This window comes from Chiloscyllium punctatum, chromosome 24 (genome assembly GCF_047496795.1).
Source record: "Chiloscyllium punctatum isolate Juve2018m chromosome 24, sChiPun1.3, whole genome shotgun sequence".
NCBI lineage: Eukaryota > Metazoa > Chordata > Chondrichthyes > Orectolobiformes > Hemiscylliidae > Chiloscyllium > Chiloscyllium punctatum.
Window position 1 is genome coordinate 20,426,796 of NC_092762.1, and position 18,457 is coordinate 20,445,252.

Consider the following 18,457-nt stretch of genomic DNA (forward strand, 5'->3'; position numbering starts at 1 on the left):
GTAGTGTATATGGATGTGCGTATTAGTGTGTGTCTCCGTATCTGTGTGTGTGTGTGTGTGTGTGTGTCTATGTCAACCAAACTGTGTAATGTATCTGTGTGCACATACAATGGTCCTGTTGATGTTTATCTCCAAAAATGTGTCTGCATGTGTTTTTGCCTGTGAGTCTATCTCTGGCTGCAATGGGACTGGAGGAGACTTTGAACGAATGAATGAATTAAAAAGTGATAAATTAAAGGCTGAGTCTCTCTTACTCCCTTCCTGTGTTTAATGTGATACAATGCCACCCTCCGGTGGCCTTGACATGCCACTACAAAAGTGGCCGATCTTTTTCTTCGAAGCTTGTGAATCTCTCAGGTTGCTGGTGTCTCGTTCCTCAAACAATGTCTTTGGCGACACAGAGCAGTTTTGTCCGACTGATATTGCATCATTGATGTGAGCAAAAGGAGACAACAATGAGTGGAGGAGAGAGAGAGAGAGGGAGACATTGTGAGAGTGAGAGTTGTAAATGGAGGCTGAGGGAACAAGGGAGAGAGATGAATCCTGCTGAGGCCAGGTCAGAGAGAGTGATCCTGAGGTGAAAGTAAAGGACAGAGTGACTGAACCCCAACTCCTGAGCTCGGCCCCGGTTCCCTCCCCTTCCCTAAGGACCAGGACTTGGGGCCGAGTCTGTCTCTCACCAGCTCAGCTTATTCAACACAAAGATAAACAATAAAATAGTTTGTTCTACTGTTTGGCACTTCTTAATGAACATTTTCATTATTTACAAATTGAAGCTATAGTTACAGTCAGGAAATGGTGCCTTTTCTCACAGGTCCCCAAGTTGTGAGAAACATTGAAATTTGTGGGTGGCACTGCCTCACAGTGCCAGAGACCCGGGTTCAATTCCCACCTCAGGCGACTGACTGTGGAGTTTTCACATTCTCCCTGTGTCTGCGTGGGTTTCCTCTGGGTGCTCCGGTTTCCTCCCACAGCCCAAAGATGTGCAGGTCAGGTGAATTGGCCATCCTAAATTACCCGTAGTGTTAGGGGTATGGGTGAGCCGCGCTTCGGCGGGACTTGTTGGGCCGAAGGGCCTGTTTCCACACTGTAATGTAATCTAAATCTAAATCTAAGAAAGTGTCCCTGTAACCTCCTGTGGGATAAGATTGCACAAACCAGCACGACAATAGCGACATGCTGCTTCATTGCTGAAACAATGAACTGTAATGAGAAAATCCTTGATGGATTGATTGATTAATAAGTGAATTTGATTGTTTGATGAATTTGGGTAAAGGGATATTTCAGCACATTCTTCAGCTGCTGTCTGAACTTAGTCTGGGTCACAGCGTAAATCGCGGTGTTTGTGCAGCAACTGAGGAGCTGCAGCATGAAGCCCAATTCCCGCACATAGGTATGTAGATACATAGGGGCATATGCCAAATTATACATTCGGTTCCATATCGAATACAGCATTAACATTGACCATAACAGGATGAAATTGGCCGAGATCACAAACAATAAAACAATAGATTTTTTTCGGTTTTGCATTTCTGTATCATGGTGAGAGTCCCCATTGGTGTGAGTCTGGAGTCTCCTGCGGGCTCTGCTGGTCACTAAAATGTGTCTGACGGTGAAAACATTGAGCAACAGAATCAGGAGAAATGGGACACACGGGGTTAGAAAGTGGTGGAGGAACTCGATTGTGATCCAGACACGAGAAGTTAGAACACCGTTCCTTATGTAACAAAACCAGGGGGAGTTCGCCAACCGATAATCATCTGTGAGCATGAAATACCAGAAAATGTTCTTTAAACAACTCAGCACAGTCACTGTTCCCAGAACCACAGCCGCCGTTTTCTCACTGCAATATTTATTTTTAAGCTTCTGGCAACAAATGGCCACAAACCGATCAAAGGTGAAAGTGACAGTGAACCAGACAGAACAGTCAGTGGCTGCATAAAGCAGGACGGCGTGGATATTACACACAGGGATGTCCCACAGGAAATAAAACTGCTCCCGATAAACAATGGGAATGTGTCTCAATATCAGATCGAGGATAATGATCAGGAGATCCGCCACTGCCATTGCCCCCAGGTAACGCCTGACACATCGAGACAATCCACAATCTTTATAAAGCAGGACGAAGATCGTCATGACGTTAACTGTGAGGAAGGAAAACCAACAATTTATACATCAGCCTGATGGACATTTTCCAAATGATTGAGATCAGAGTGAGATTTTCAAAAGTTCAGACATATACTGATGCAATTTGTGCTGGAATAATACATGGTAAATTCCAAATTACTAACAGAAATGTGATGTAATACAGAAGAAACCCTCCCTCCCTAAACACACAGACATGTATCCATAAGAATAGATGTTTTCTAGAACATTCCCAAAGACTTGGTCACTGCTTAACCATTCCTAATACAGAGGGTAAACATTGCCGTCCTGAAGGATTCTCTCCCAGTTCGCTGGAAATTTCTGTCTTTTAGTTTAAATTGTGTTCAATTCTCCGATGTGAAGAAATGTAAACACAGGGGAAAGCCCTTTAACTGCCTGAGGAGACTTCAAAACAGTGATTCCTTCTCCATGGGACAGGGTCATTTCCCTTGGGATCTTATGGTCTTTCAATTAAATGTCATCTGGCTGTTGCTCATAGAATATTCTGGAGAATGTCAGTTGTAGATTATTCAATGAAATGTCCTGGAGAATCCCAGTTATGAATTTACCACGGAATGTAAGTGATAGAATTTTCCAAGAAATGTCAGTTATAGATTGTTCCGGTGAAGATCGCTTGCAGAATGTTCGAAAAATGTTGGTTACGGAATGTTCCAGGGAATGTTGGTTATAGAATGTTCCAGAGAATGTCAGGAAGAGAATGTTCCTGGAATGTTAGTTAGAGAATGTTCTGGACAATATTGGTTGGAGAAGATGATAGGGTCATATAAAGCCACATCACGGTCCATTAAGTTTGGTGAAATCCACTCGGCCTCACAGTGAAAATCTCTCTCCAAACCTGACTCAACTGGCACTTTGTGCACAGAAGCAATAAGATTAAGCTAAAAACTTGATCATTTGATGTAAGATTATCTGTTTACAATCATACAGATGTCATCCTTTATTTGGAGATCCACTCCACCTCCTTTTATATTTTGTAGAACTCTCCCAAATATAAACGGTCCTGGCTGTTCAGTTCCAAATAACAGTCACCCTGTAGTGAGGTCTCTCTCATGTCATTAAATTGTATCTGTTGACCTCAATGTACGGATTGAATTCCTCAATCATTTTTGAGAACGCAAAATATATTCAGATAGGTTTTTAAACCGTTATTCCCTGCTCCATTGTCACCTTTATTCCTCAGTTTGACTGTTCAGGAAACAGTCTGACATTGTCATTACACACAGAATCAAACTTGATGGGCAATGTTTGTGTGTGTACATTTGTGTAAATGTGTGAGTTTGTGCGTATGTTCGTGTGTGTGTGTGTGGTGGAGGGCAAATGGGAAAGTCATTCAGAAATAATATGCTCGGTGGAAATCAGTTTAAATATGAACATCTGGCAGGTATTTGGGTAATTGGCAGAGGGAGAGTGAGAGGTGTTTAATGGACAAATGTGGTGAAGGTTTTGAGAATGTTAAAATAAAGATATTTTAAGACCCAGTAACAATAAAGATCAATCCACACAGGGGTGATGGTTGGTTGGGATTTTGGTGTAAGATTGAATTAGGATCATGGTGTGTCACTCAGATTAGCAGGTTTGAAGTTGGGAATGTCAGCAGCAGATTATTAACATCATTAGGACTGTATTTCATAGCTCAAGGTTCAAGTAGCAGATGGAATGAGCCAGTAACGTATATTCTAGAGGTATGAGTAGTTAAAATTAGAAATGGTCAAGGTATGGGGTCAGGAATCAGCTCATGGCTGAAGGGATCAAGACAGTTGTGATTCATTTGTTTCAGCCTCAGATATTGGCCAGGGATGGGATGGAGTCAGAGGAAGGAAATGGAGTTTGTAACCAGAGGAGAAGGCAGTGATCTCATGTTCCCAATATTTAGATAACAAGAGCAGTGATACAATGAATTATGGCTCAATCTGAAACAGAGTAGGTCAACATAGAGACCCATGAGGGACACTGCCAGGAGCAAAGAGGGACCGAGTGAATGAAAAAGACTTGCAGAGTGAATATCTGGAGTTAGAGTCTCAGCGGGACACAATAACAGCAGCAAGGATAAACCTCTCTCCAGAGATGCAACATCCCAGTCTAATGTTCTCAGACTCTCCATTGTTATAACATTCCAGTCTGTTGTTCTCAGATTCTGATCGCTCATTCCCCTCTCTCGGGAGCTGTGGATCCATGTTAGTGCTGTTGGTGATGATCTGCCCAAACCATGGGATAGCACATTGAACGGAGCCCATTTCTCATTAAAGGATGGAAACCCTCCACTGGGATAATTTGCATCGATGGCTATTGACGTTAATCACAGTCACTGAACAAACAGGTTCAGCTAGCCCACTCCTTACATCACTTTTCGTATCACAATAAAAAGGGAATATTTACTTGGTTGAGGTGGAATGGATAAAGATTTCTGAGGGGTGGAATATAAATCTTTCAATCTTTTTAATCTTTCTTCCTTGTATGTGGAGTAGTGTCTGTTACAGTGGAACAACAGGAGGGTAATCAGCAGACCCTCTAAAGAGTCATAGAGTCATAGAGATGTACAGCATGAAAACAGACCCTTCCATTGTATAGGTCCATGCTGAACAGATATCCTAAATTAATCTAGTCCTACTTTCCTGCACATGGTCCATAACACTCCCAATCTTCTTATTCATATCCCCATCCAGAAACATTTTCAATGTTCTAATTGTAACTGCCTCCACCACTTCCTTTGGCAGCTCATTCCATTCATGCACCCCTCTCTGTTTGAAACAGCTGCCCCTGAGGTACCTTCTAAAACTTACCTCTCTCACCCTAAACCTATGCCCTCTAGTTCTGGACTCACCCACCCCTTGGAAAAGATCTTGTCTATTTATCCGATCAATCCCCCTCATGATTTTATAAACCTCTATAAGGTCACCCCTCAGCCTCTGATGCTCCAGGGAAAACAGCCCCAGCCTATTCAGTCTCTCTCTCGATAGCTCAAGCCCTTCAAACCTGGCAATCTCCTTCTAAATATTTTGTGAACTCTTTCAAGTTTCACAACATCCTTCCAATAGGAGGGAGAACAGAATTACTCACAATATTCCAAAAGTGGCTGAACTAATATCCTGTTCAGCCGCAATATGGCCCCCTAACTCCTCCCGTTAATACTCTGACCAATAAAGGGAAGCATACAAAATGCCTTCTTCACTATCCTATCTATATGTGACTCCATTTACAAGGAACTATGAACCCTGAACATTCCCCATGACCATACCATTAAGTGTATAAGTCCTGCCCTGATTTGCCTTTCCAAACTGTGGTACCTCATTTTTATATAAATTAACCTCCATCTTCCACTCCTTGGCCCATTGGCCCAGCAGATCAGGATCCCATTGTACTCTGAAGTAACCTTCTTCGCGAACTAGTACACCTCCAATTTTGATATCATCTGCAAACTTATTTACTGTTCCTTCTATGATTGCATCCAAATTATTTATATAAATGATGAATATCGGTGGACCCAGCACTGATCCTGTGGCACACCATGGGTCATAGGTCTCCATCTGAATGACAACCCTCTATCACTGCCCTCTGACTTCTACCTTCAAGCCAGTTCAGGATCCAAATAGTTAGTTCTCCCTCTAGTCATGAGATCTAACCTTGTTCAAAAGTCAACCATCAGGAATCTTGTCGAAAATCTTCCTGAAGTCCATACAGATCATATCCACCAATCCTCTTCATAACTTCTTCAAAAAAACTCAATCAAATTAGTGAAACATGATTTCCCATGCACAAAGACAAGTTGACTGTCCTTAATCAGTCCTTGCCTTTCCAAGCACAGACGAATCCTATTCATCAGGATTTGATAGATAGTGCCTTCTAAGAGATTTCTTTGAGAGCAGTGCTAGCCCTTTTAGATGACGTGCTCTCATGTTCAATGGGATTTGCTCTGACTACTTTTTAAAATGTCCTTCCTTTTAAAACACCAAGACTCACATTGGTCCAATGTTGTCAATACAATTAAATACAAATTCAATTGGTTTTTGGTATTGGGCATAAATTAAATTAATTGGTTAAATTTAAATCCAGTTTCATTAACACAAAAGCACAACACGGAGCCTTTGGTTACATTTTCTCAATCCTCAGCACTCTCTGCAGCTGTCACCTAGTCACAGGCACAAGGGCTATGAAACTCTCTCAGCTCAGAAACGCACCCTCTTTCTTGTAGTGACCAAACACTCTTTCAAAGTCTAAGCATCAATCCCCTCTTACTCCTGGGCTCTAACCTTCTTCACTTACCTGTGAGCAAACATCACAAATTCTTCTGAAAATTGAAATATTCCAGTTCCACTGTTCTCATTTGTCAATGTCAGAAACAACATTCTCCACAAACCCCAGCAGATTTATCAAAGATAATTTCCCTTTTGTGAATCTGGGCCGACTCTGCTAAGTTATACCATTATTCTCCAATTATCCAGTTATCACATACCTTACAAAACATGCTAATACTTTCCTCACAACTGACGTCAAGTTATCCACAATTTTGTTTTCTGTTTTCCCTCTGCACCATGTTTGAAATATTTACAGCCACAGCAGTTACTCACTACTGTGCAGGATCTTTCCCAGAATCGGAAAAACTTTGAAGAACTTTGACTTCCCTCAATACTCAGGGAAGTGCCTCATAGAACCAAGGAATTTATAGGACCAAAAGAGGCCATTGACCCATCATCTCTATACTGGCTCTCAGCATGCTCTTGTCTGCAGCCCCATCTCCACAGTCCTCATAATTCATTACTCATTTGACAACAGACAATAGGTGCAGGAGTAGGCCATTCTGCCCTTTGAGCCTGCACCACCATTCAATATGATCGTGGCTGATCATCCTTAATCAGTATCCTATTCCTGCCTTATCTCCATAACCCTTGATTCCACAATCCTTGAGAGCTCTATCCAACTCTTTCTTAAATGAATCCAGAGACTGGGCCTCCACTGCCCTCTGGGGCAGAGCATTCCACACAGTCACCACTCTCTGGGTGAAGAAGTTTCTCCTCATCTCTGTCCAAAATGGTCTACCCTATATTTTTAAGCTGTGTCGTCTGGTTCGGCACTCACCCATCAGCGGAAACATGTTTCCTGCCTCCAGAGTGTCCAATCCTTTAATAATCTTATATGTCTCAATCATATCCCATCACAGTCTTCTAAACTCAAGGGTATACAAGTCGCTCCAGTCTTTCAGTGTAAGGTAATCCCACCATTCCAGGAATTGTCCTCGCGAACCTATGCGACACTCCCTCAATAGCCAGAATGTCTTTCCTCAAATTGGAGACCAGAACTGCACACAGTTCTCCAGGTGTGGTCTCACCAGGGCCCTGTACAGCTGCAGAAGAACCTCTTTGCTTCTATACTCAATCCCTCTTGTTATGAAGGCCAGCATGCTATTAGCCTTCTTCACTACCTGGTGTACCTGCATGCTTACCTTCATTGACAGGTGTACAAGAACACTCAGATCTCTCTGTACTGCCCCTTTACCGAAAGTGATTCCATTTAGGTAGTAATCTGTCTTCCTGTTCTTGCCACTAAAGTGGATAACCATACATTTATCCACATTAAACTGCATCTGCCATGCATCTGACCACTCACCTAACTTATCCAGGTCACCCTGTCATCTCCTAACATCCTCCTCACATTTCACCCTGCCACCCAGCTTAGTATCATCAGCAAATTTGCTAATGGTATTACTAATACCATCTTCTATATCATTAACATGTATTGTAAAAAGCTGCGGTACCAGTACTGATCTTTGCGGTACCGCACTGGTCACTGCCTGCCATTCCAAAATGGAGCCGTTTATCACTACTCTTTGTCTCCTATCAGCCAACCAACTTTCAATCCATGTTAGAACTTTTGCCCCCAATACCATGCACCCTAATTTTGCTCACTAACCTCCTATGTGAGACTTTATCAAAAGCATTCTGAAAGTCCAGGTACACTACATCTACTGGATCTCCCTCGTCTATCTTCAGAGTTACATCCTCAAACAATTCCAGAAGATTAGTCAAGCATGATTTCCTCTTCATAAATTCTTGCTGACTCTGACCTATCCTGTTACTACTATCCAGATGTGTCGTAATTTCATCCATTATAATAGACTCCAGCATCTTTCCCACCATGGAGGTCAGACTAACTGGTCTATAATTTCCTGCTTTCTCTCTCCCACCTTTCTTAAAAAGTGACATAACATTAGCCACCCTCCAATCTGCAGGAACTGATCCCGAATCTATTGAACTCTGGAAAATAATCACCAACGCATCCACGATTTCTCGAGCCATCTCCTTCAGTACCCTGGGATGTAGACCATCAGGCCCCGGGGACTTATCCACCTTCAGACCTAACAGTCTCTCCAACATCAATTCCTGGCTAATATAAATTCCCTTCAGTTCAGGTCCTTCGGCCACTGTTACCTCAGGGAGATTGCTTGTGTCTTCCCCAGTGAACACAGATCTGAAGTACCAATTCAATTCTTCTGCCATTTCTTTGTTCCCCGTAATATATTCCCCTGTTCCTGTCTTCAAGGGCCCAATTTTAGTCTTAACCATTTTTTTGCCTTTCACATACCTAAAAGAACGTTTACTTTCCTCCTTTATATTATTGGCCAGTTTACCTTCGTGTCTCATTTTTTCTCTGCGTATTTCCTTCTTAGTAATCCTCTGTTGCTCTTTAAAAGCTTCCCAGTCCTCCATTTTCCCTATCTTTGCTATGTTATACTTTTTCTCTTTTAACTTTATATGTTTCTTAACTTCCCTCGTCAGCCACGGCCACCCATGCCTCCTCCTAGTATCTTTCTTCCTTTTTGGAATGACCTGATCCTGCAACTTCTGCATTATACACAGAAATATCTGCCATTGTTCCTCCATTGTCATCCCTGCTAAGGTATTGCTCCATTGAACTTTGGCCAGCTCCTCCCTCATAGCTCCATAGTTCCCTTTATTCAACTGAAATATTATCACTTCCGATTGTACCCTCTCCCTCTCAAATTGCAGATTGAAGCTTATTGTATTATGGTCACTACTTCCCAATGGCTCCTTCACTTCGAAGTCCCTGACCAATTCTGGTTCATTGCACAATACCAGATCCAGAATTGCCTTCACCCTGGTCGGCTCCAGCACCAGCTGTTCTAAGAATCCACCTCTGAGGCACTCCACAAAGTCACTTTCTTGAGGTCCAATACCATCCTGATTCTCCCAGTCTACCTGCATGTTGAAATCCCCCATAACAACTGTAGTAACATCTTTGCGACAGGCCAATTTCAGCTCCTGATTTAACTTACATCCGACATCCAGGCTACCGTTTGGGGGCCTGTAGATAACTTCCAAGAGGGTCTTTTTACCCTTAGTATTTCTCAACTCTATCCACACTGACTCTACATCCCCTGATTCTAGGTCCCCCTGCGCAATGGACCGAATATCATCCCTTACCAACATGGCCACCCCACCCCCTTGGCCTGTCAGTCTGTCCTTACGGTAGCATGTGTCGCCTTGAATATTCATTTCCCAGGCCCTGTCCACTTGAAGCCACGTCTCAGTTATCCCCACAATATCATTTCTCCAATTTCCAAAAGAGCCTCAAGCTCATCCATCTTATTTCTAACGCTTCGTGCGTTCATGTATAGTATTTTTAATTTGTTACTGCCCTCACCCTTCCCATCAACTCCTATTTCACTCAACCTTACAGCATGATCCCTTACTGAGTTTTCTGCCTCATTTGTACAGTTGTCTTTCTTGACTTCCCTTGTTCTAACTTTCCCTCCAATTTCCTTCTTAAACATCCAGTTTGTCCCCCCCGCTACTTAGTTTAAACGTAGCTGTGTTGCAGTAGCAAACCAGCCTGCCAGAATGCTGGTCCCTAACCTATTAAGGTGCAAACCATCTCTCTTGTAGAATTTATGCTTACCACAAAACATACCCCAGTGATCCAAGAATTTAAATCCTTGCTTCCTGCACCAGTTCCCCAGCCACACATTCAAGTCCATTATTAGATTAGATTACTTACAGTGTGGAAACAGGCCCTTCGGCCCAACAAGTCCACACCGCCCCGCCGAAGCATAACCCACCCATACCCCTACATCTACATCTACATTTACCCCTTACCTAACACTATGGGCAATTTAGCATGGCCAATTCACCTGGCCTGCACATCTTTGGACTGTGGGAGGAAACCGGAGCACCCAGAGGAAACCCACGCAAACACCGGGAGAATGTGCAAACTCCACACAGTCAGTCGCCTGAGGCGGGAATTGAACCCGGGTCTCAGGCGCTGTGAGGCAGCAGTGCTAACCACTGTGCCACCGTGCCGCCCACCTGCCCGAGGAACTGGAAGCAAACTGGAGATAATCACCTTGTACGTCCTGCTTTTCAGCCTTCTTCCTAGTTCTCTGAAGTCCCGCTGTAGTATGTTCCTCCTCTTCTTCCTGACATCATTTGTGCCGACATGTACCACTAGCTCTGGCTCTTCACCTTCATCCTTGAGGATTTCCTGCACTCTGTCTGTGATGTCTTTAACCCTGGCACCAGGAAGGCAACACACCATCCTTAAGTCCCGTCTACTGCCACAAAAACCCCGGTCAGTTCCTCTCACTGTGGAGTCCCCTATTACCACGGCTCTGTGCGATGTCCAACTCTTCCGCTCTGTCTCCACTCCAACTTTTGATTGACAGACCTGGACGCCTCGCGGACTGGCAGTGTCATCTGTCTCTACTGTTTCCAAAAGATTCAACTTGTTCCTGACAGGTACTTCCCTCGGGGTCTCTTGTACCTGTCTCCTCTCTGCCTTCCTCATCGTCTGCTCTCTTCTGCTCTCTTCTGGTACGATTGGTGTAATAACCTCGCTGAAGGTCTTGTCCAGAAAGATCTCATTCTCTCGGATGAGCCGAAGGTCCTCGAGTTCTTTCATCAGTGCTGCAATATGCTCTGTCAGTAGCTGAACGTGCACACACTTTCCCCCCTTATACGAACCAGACACACCAGAGCCGTTGACCTCCCACATCAAGCACGTAGCACACTGAACCAGCTTGGCAGTCATGTCTTCACCCTCTTCAACTTTGGCGTAATCACTTCACTCAACCTCCTTGTCAAGGACTCCTGAGCTAAAGCCTCACTCTTCAATCCACAGGAATTTGGTGCAACAACTTACCAACCTTCGATGATATCAGTTTTTCAAGTAATTGCTCTTAAATAATTCTAATTTCCTGCACTTCCTCATCTTCATCAGTCACCCTGTTCCCTAATATTTCTGGAAGATTTTCTGTTCCTTCATTGGAATCTCTTTTGGGGTAGAAGTGACGTGTACAAGAAGGACGGATTGCACCTAAATTGGAAGGGGACCAATATACTGGCAGGGAAATTTGCTAGAACTGCTTGGGAGGATTTAAACTGATAAGGTGTGGGGGTGGGACCCAGGGAGATAGTGAGGAAAGAGATCGATCGGAGACGGGTACAGCTGAGAACAGAAGTGAGTCAAACAGTCAGGGCAAGCAGGGACAAGGTAAGACTAACAAATTAAACTGCATTTATTTCAATGCAAGTGGCCTAACAGGGAAGGCAGATGAACTCAGGGCATGGTTCGGAACATGGGACTGGGATATCACAGCAGTTACGGAAACATGGCTCAGGGATGGGCAGGACTGGCAGCTGAATGTTCCAGGATACAAATGCTACAGGAAGGATAGAAAGGGAGGCAAAAGAGGAGGGAGAATGGCATTTTTGATAAGGGATAGCATTACAGCTGTGCTAAGGGAGGATATTCCTGGAAATACATCCAGGGAAGTTATTTGGGTGGAACTGAGAAATAAGAAAGGGATGATCACCTTATTGGGATTGTATTATAGACCCCCCAATAGTCAGAGGGAAATTGAGAAACAAACTTGTAAGGAGATCTCAGCTATCTGTAAGAATAATAGGGTGGTTATGGTAGGGGATTTTAACTTTCCAAACATCAACTGGGACTGCCATAGTGTTAAGGGTTTAGATGGAGAGGAATTTCTTAAGTGTGTACAAGACAATTTTCTGATTCAGTATGTGGATGTACCTACTAGAGAAGGTGCAAAACTTGACCTATTCTTGGGAAAGAGGGCAGGGCAGGTGTCAGTGGGGGAGCACTTTGGGGCCAGCGATCATAATTCTATTCGTTTTAAAATAGTGATGGAAAAGGATAGACTGGATGTAAAGGTTGAAGTTCTAAATTGGAGAAAGGCCAATTTTGACGGTATTAGGCAAGAACTTTCAAAAGCTGATTGGAGGCAGATGTTTGCAGGTTATGGCACAGCTGGAAAATGGGAAGCCTTCAGAAATGAGATAACAAGAATGCAGAGAAAGTATATTCCTGCCAGGGTGAAAGGGAAGGCTGGTAGGTAAAGGGAATGCTGGATGACTAAAGAAATTCAGGGTTTGGTTAAGAAAAAGATGGAAGCTTTTGTCAGATATAGACAGGATAGATTGAGTGAATCCTTAGAAGAGTATAAAGAAAGTAAGAGTATACTTAAGAGGGAAATCAGGAGGGCACAACGGGGACATGAGATAGCTTTGACAAATAGAATTAAGGAGAATCCAAAGGGTTTTTACAAACATATTAAGGACAAAAGGGTAACTAGGGAGAGAATAGGGCCCCTCCAAGATCAGCAAGGTGGCCTTTGTGTGGAGAAAATGGGGCAGATACTAAATGAGTATTTTGCATCAGTATTTACTGTGGAAAAGGATATGGAAGATACAGACTGTAGGGAAAAAGATGGTGACATCTTGCAAAATGTCCATATTACAGAGGAGGAAGTGCTGGATGTCTTGAAACGGTTAAAAGTGGATAAATCCCCAGGACCTGATCAGGTGTACCCGAGAACTCTGTGGGAAGCTAGAGAAGTGATTGCTGGGCCTCTTGCTGAGATATTTGTATCATCGATAGTCACAGGTGAGGTGCCGGAAGACTGGAGGTTGGCAAACGTGTGCCACTGTTTAAGAAGGGCGGTAAAGACAAGCGAGGGAACTATAGACCAGTGAGCCTGACCTCGGTGGTGGGCAAGTTGTTGGAGGGAATCCTGAGGGACAGGATGTACATGTATTTGGAAAGGCAAGGACTGATTAGGGATAGTCAACATGGCTTTGTGCGTGGGAAATCATGTCACACAAACTTGATTGAGTTTTTTGAAGAAGTAACAAAGAAGATTGATGAGGGCAGAGCAGTAGATGTGATCTATGTGGACTTCAGTAAGGCATTCGACAAGGTTCCCCATGGGAGACTAATTAGCAAGGTTAGATCTCATGGAATACAGGGAGAACAACCATTTGGATACATAACTGGCTCAAATGTAGAAGACAGAGGATGGAGGTGGTGGGTTATTTATCAGACTGGAGGCCTCTGACCAGTGGAGTGCCACAAGGATCGGTGCTGGGCCCTCTACTTTTTGTCATTTACATAAATGAATTGGATGCGAGCATAAGAGGTACAGTTAGTAAGTTTGCAGATGACACCAAAATTGGAGGTATAGTGGACAGCGAAGAGGGTTACCTCAGATTACAACAGGATCTGGACCAGATGGGCCAATGGGCTGAGAAGTGGCAGATGGAGTTTAATTCAGATAAATGTGAGGTGCTGTATTTTGCGAAAGCAAATTTTAGCAGGACTTATACACTTAATGGTAAGGTCCTAGGGAGTGTTGCTGAACAAAGAGACCTTGGAGTGCATGTTCATAGCTCCTTGAAAGTGGAGTTGCAGGTAGATAGGATAGTGAAGAAGGTTTCCTTTATTGGTCAGAGTATTAAGTACAGGAGTTGGGAGGTCATGTTGCGGCTGTACAGGACATTGGTTAGGCCACTGTTGGAATATTGCATGCAATTCTGGTCTTCTTCCTATCGGAAAGATGTTGTGTAACTTGAAAGGGTTCAGAAAAGATTTACAAGGATGTTGCCAGGGTTGGAGGGTCTGAGCTACAGGGAGAGGCTGAACAGGCTGGGGCTGTTTTCCCTGGAGCGTCGGAGGCTGAGGGGTGACCTTATAGAGGTTTACAAAATTATGAGAGGCATGGATAGGATAAATAGGCAAAGTCTTCTCCCTGGGATCGGGGAGTCCAGAACTAGAAGGCATAGTTTTAGGTTGAGAGGGGAAATATATAAAAGAGACCAAATGGGCAACTTTTTCACGCAGAGGGTGGTACATGTATGGAATGAGCTGCCAGACGAAGTGGTACAATTGCAACACTTAAAAGGCATCTGGATGGGTATATGAATAGGAAGGGTTTGGAGGAATATGGGCTGGGTGCTGGCAGGTGGGACTAGATTAGATTGGGATATCTGGTCGGCATGGACGGGTTGGACCAAAGGGTCTGTTTCCATGCTGTACATCTCTATGATCTGTGGAGACAGAACCAACATATTCACCTCACGGGACATAGATACCGTATGTCACATCGTGAATACCTCAGAAATGGTACGATGGCACCTGAGGGATATGACACCTATTCTTTTAGAATTAGAGTCCCTACACTGTGGAAACAGGCCCTTCGGCCCAACAAGTCCACACAGACTCTCCAAAGAGTTACCCACCCAGAACCATTCAGCTATCCTATATTTACCCCTCATGAAGAACCTATGCAACAGGCAATTTAGCAAGGCCAATTCACCTATGTTGCACATTTTTGGATTGAAACTTCCAGAATCAAACCAACTTCATGGTCAGTATCTGCACAGACCTCTCCCTGGTGTGAGACCACAGGTTCTGCTGAAGCAAGCAACACAGCTCTGTGACCTCCTCATTGTCTAATCAAATTGGCTTCACACATTGCACCTGGAACAGGTACAATATCGGAAAATATTCCTGGAAATCCCAGAGAGGAGATTGTAGTGCCCTGCTCCCCACTGTTTACAGAGCTTCCCTTCTATGCAGTCTCTGCTCCATTTGTTAGCCGTGTTGAAGACCCCAATACACTGTGAATGCCCTGCCCACACCTTGTTCAGAGTGGGGTCACCAGACCCTCAGCTCTCCCTGAATGAATGCAGCTGATACACAAACCTGAGGAAACCATTTACAGAACCTTCACTGATGTTACAGTGATAGGAGCAGGTCAAATCCATGTATACATGGTACACCCACACTGTGCTGAAAATGCCTTCGTTTTCAGATTTTTGTCAGTTGCTGATGCACTGTTACATCTCTGCTCAATCCCAGTGTCCTTAAATATTAGCAGTTCCACTCTCAGTATAAGTATTTGAGAATTGCTGTCACAATGACAACACCACTATTGCATGGGGAGGTGATTAGAGAAAACGGGGAGGCGAAGGTCCAGCCTGAGGTCTCTTCATTGAGGGATCCAGGTAATAACCGAGACCCTGGATTTGATCCCACCATTTCCAGATGGTGGAATGTGAATTCAATCAAACATCAGGAATTATGAATCAAATGAAACTATGAAACCATCGTTTGTTGTCAGGAAAACCCACCCAGCTCCCGAATGTCCTTCAGGGAAGGAATCTTACTACCTACACCTGGTCTGGCCTACGTGTGACTCCAGACTCTCAGCAATAGGGTTTACTCCCAGCTGCCCTTTGAAATGACCAAGTCAGTCACTCAGCTGGATCAATCACTACAAAGTCTCAGAGAAATGAAACTGAATGGGCCGAGGCACCTGCAGTTGGTCAAGAAGGCAGCTCAGCAGCATCTTCTCAAGGGCAATTGGCAGGGGAAATAAATGCTGGCCCAGTCAGTGATACCCATGTCCCATTAGTGAATATAAGGAGATGAGCACACTCTGGGAAGAGAGGCGGAGGGGACATAACTCAGTTTAAACAGCCACTTGGAATGATTTTCAGGAGTATGGGAAAAGGCGAAAAATAAATCAGATTAATGCCACATTTTATTTCCATCCCAGCCAATCAACAATCCCTTTGTTTGCTTCTTTTTCTCTCCCTCTCCCTTTCTCTTTCTCCTTCTGTTCAACTCACTTCTTCTCCTCTTCATAACAAACAATTCTGTCACTAAAATAATCACAATATTTCCCAGCTGCTTTCAGTTCTCACGTATGGTCAGTGGACTCGAAATGTGAACTCTGTTTTTCTCGCGACAGAGGCGGGCAAACATCTTCATTTTCCCCAACACTTTTTTTTGTTTCAAAACGGCAGCATCTTCCTTTGTTTGTTTTAACCCTTAATGTTTTTGATTCCATGGGAATGTCAGGATCACTGGTAAGGACAGCATTTGATGACCAAGACTGATTGACCTTGACCTGAGAGGCCATTCCACAAGGCAGATTGGAGCCAAGCACATTACATAGCAGCACAGAAGCAGACCCTTCAGTCCAACCAGTCCATGCTGAACATAATCCCAAACTAAACTTTTCCTCCCTCCCTGCTCCTTGCTCAAAACCCTCCAAATCTTCCCTATTCATGTACTTATCCAAATCTCTTTGGAATGTTGTAATTGTACCCACTTCCACCACTTCCTCAGGAAATTCATTCCACATGTGAACCACCTTCCGTTAAAAGCTTTGCTCCTCATGTGTTTAACATCTCTCTCCATTCACCAGAAAATGGTGCCCCCCAGTCTTGAAATCCCCCATCGTAGAGAAAAAACGATCTATACCTCTCATCCTTTTATAAACTCCTGTAAAGTTGCCTCTCCACCTCCTGCACTCCTGTGAAAAAGGTCCCAGTCTATCTTCTACTATTTGGCCTCAGATTATAAGTTTAATGACATGTTTTGGATCTGAAGTCACACTTAACCCAAACCAGATACGAATGTTAGATTTCTTTCCCAAACAACATCAGTGAAACAGCTCGGATTTCAGACAAAATCGTGAGGGTCTTATGGTTGTTATTAGTGAAACTCACTTTTATTTCAATTCTTGTCATTTGAACTTACGGTCTGTTTTCAGTTGTGATAGGATATGAAACAGTGTCTTTAGCATATTAGCTTGTGTCTCTGAATTATCCTTCCAGTGACATTAATACTCTGACACGGTGTTTCTGTCACGGAATTACTTTCGAGCCAAGAACAAGTTTGTAATTGAAGTATTTACAACTGAAAGTGTGACCAGGAGAAAGTTGGAAAAGTCTGAATGTTGTCAAGGTTTAGATAATTGTTTATTCAGCAACAGTACTGAAATGTAGGTGGAATCTGGTGGTATTATGGAGGCGGCAATGGACAGATTTGATGATGGACACAATACCGAGACATAAATCGGTTCAGGGCAAAAAGGGGCCTCAACATTGTGAGCAGTCTGAGTATCAGATGCTTGTGGGGGAGGGGTCTGAAATTTGTGGATAATGAATGGAGTGTTTAATTGAAACTGAAGTAAATAGTTTCTGTCCTTGTCAAATACAGACAACAGAAATAGCAATGGAGTTCAACATGGTTTAGGGAAACAAATGAATGGAGAAAGACATAAAGAGACTTACCAGGAACACCAACAATAGCGAGGATGGGATAGTAACCTGCCTGAATAATCAGCAGTACACCTCGTATCCGATAAGATAATAAAGACCAGGAAAGGAAGTTAAGACCCAAAGATAAACTCCTGTCCATTGTTGGAACATTCCAGTCCATTGTCCTCAGATTCTGATCTCTCCTTTCCCTGTCTCTGCAGCTGCCGTAAGTGGTGGATGTGATACAGTTGCAGAAACAATGGGATGATGCATTGAAATGCACCCTTACTAATAGGAGAGGGAAAGCCTCCAGTGACACAATTAGATTCCATGGAGATCGACGTTAATCACAGTCACTGAATAAACATTTCTAGTTAACCCCTTTTCAATACAACATTTTCAGTACACATTGATAACGGGACTGGACTGGATGTTGATATCACTGACTATTGTTCTTATCTCCCATTGCCAATTGTTCAAGTGAAGTCAGTGGGGAGGGAGAATGATGGATGTTTCTTTTTCGCAGGCTAGATGATCCTGTTGTGTTTTCCATGCACAAAGCTGCATCCAACAGCCCTCCTCAAATAAAACAGTCAAGAGGTTGTTACTGTGCCGTTCACTTGATCAACCACCAACCAACAGGTTGTCACCATAATTACTCTGACCATATGCAGGGAGTATGGATATGACTGAAGGTTCCTTTCACTGCTCTAATAAGGCAACTTTGTAACTTCACCACAAAGTGCTCTTCAGCAATTTTTTAAAAAATAGCAAATAGCAAATATCTTTTTGCAGTTTATTTGGTTTAAATCAGCAATATTTATATTCTTTGACTTTAGACCAAAGCTAAATGTGACATGTACAATAATTTTGTTTATTAAAACATTCCTTATTAAGGGATCAGGGACAGAATGAATTTGACATTGCCT